Raw genomic sequence first — 1,756 nt, forward strand, 5'->3', positions numbered from 1 at the left:
ACACACATGCACACACACACACACACTCACATACACTCACACCCCCCTACCTCTTCAATCAGGGATGTAATCAGGGCAGCCTCAAAGCAGAGCTGGACTGGAATGTGGCAGGAGGGTCACCTGGGCCCAGCGCATCTGTATGGCTCAAATGTTCCTCACTTCTGTGTCCTTCTAATTCCAGTGACAAGTCCAGCCCAGAATGTCTCAGCAGAAGCAAAAGCAGTGTGCACCCCCCAAGCAGTGCTGTCCCCCACCCCAGCAGTGCTGCCCCCCTCCCCAGCAGTGCTGTCCCCCACCCCAGCAGTGCTGCCCCCCTCCCCAGCAAACCAAGCAGGCTTGCCAGCCTCCCCCCAAGTGCCAGCAGAAGTGCCCACCCACTCAGCAGTGCCAGAAGTCCAAGCAGAAGTAAGCCCCAGGCATGTGACCAGAGGCAACTCCCAGGGAAGACAGAGCTGAAGTCCCTTTGGGGACAGCACCCCACACCCCCATCAGCCGAGAACCACTGCTCACCCCTGCTTCTGGATTCAGCCCCACCTCACGCTTGGGGGATGGGCAGCACCAGGCTTCCTCGAGGTCTGCCTCATCTTGATTAGCAGCCGCAGTTTCCATCTCAGACAAGGATCTGGTTCTAAGCTGTGTAATCGTCTTTGCTGACACGCATCTACATCGCCCTGCTGAAAACCTGGGCGGCATGCCCAGGCAACCCTTCCTACCTCCCTTCCCCTCAGCTCTTGTTTTCAAACAATTAAAGTAGAATTCCTCTGGCACAAATGTCAGTCTGACGATTCTGTCATTTAAGATTGTTACATTCCTGCAGACTTCTTACCCTGCTCGCAACCCTACGCCCCAAAAGAGCTGGGGTAGGGGGCAAACAGAGGAAGGTGACTTCTGAGATGTCAGGACATTTACAAGGGAGACGTGCAAACAGTGAGGGCTTCGGCACACCACATCCATAGAAAGGGGAGACACCTCATGGGCCATGGGGAGGCAGTGCCCACGTGGAAAACATGCAGGAGGAAGAGGTACCTCCCCCTGGCCCAAGTGGAGGAAGGGAGGCTGCTGGCAATGAGTTGCTCCATGGAGGACTGAGGCAGACAAGTCTGACTCCAGACAGCACACTCCATGGGCTGATGGGCAAAAGGTGATGAGGGCTTAAAACTTCTTCTGTAAGTAAAAGCAAAGGCTAAAGTTTCTTCAGGCTGACCAGATGTATAAGTAGGAGACAGACTATGCACACACACTGTCAGTATGTGATCAGAATCCCAGCTATCACTTGTCCTGGGGCTTCTCTTGAGCTGTTTCCCCACCTCCTACCCCCCTTACTTTCAGTTCTATAAATTTTGGGGTATTGAAGTGGCCCAATACCGCAGATACCAGAGATAATCCAAAATTTATATTTCTGTTGCTTCAGCTCCCCACCGCATCCTGCTTCACCGGACCACCTCCTACAAAGCAGCCTACGATCTGGGGGCATGGGAACCTCCTCTCCTACACTACCTCTGGGCTCTGGGGGAGTCCCTGAGGACCAGCAGAAGTAGCCAAGGAGAACCAAAGAAGAAAATAGCATAAACTAAGTCTAAATTATCTCAGACACACGTTACAGACCCTCTTAGCATTGTTCCCTGGAGAGCGAGCTTGTCTCCCTGCACCATGCCTCTTCCTGGCCTCCCAGGCACCCCGTGCGGCCATCCATTCATCCCTCAGTGCCTTCTGTTCATAGAGTGCAGTGAACACAGGGCTGTGGGCCTCCTGGTTT

This window comes from Nycticebus coucang, chromosome 5, assembly GCF_027406575.1.
Source record: "Nycticebus coucang isolate mNycCou1 chromosome 5, mNycCou1.pri, whole genome shotgun sequence".
Classification (NCBI taxonomy): Eukaryota; Metazoa; Chordata; class Mammalia; order Primates; family Lorisidae; genus Nycticebus; species Nycticebus coucang.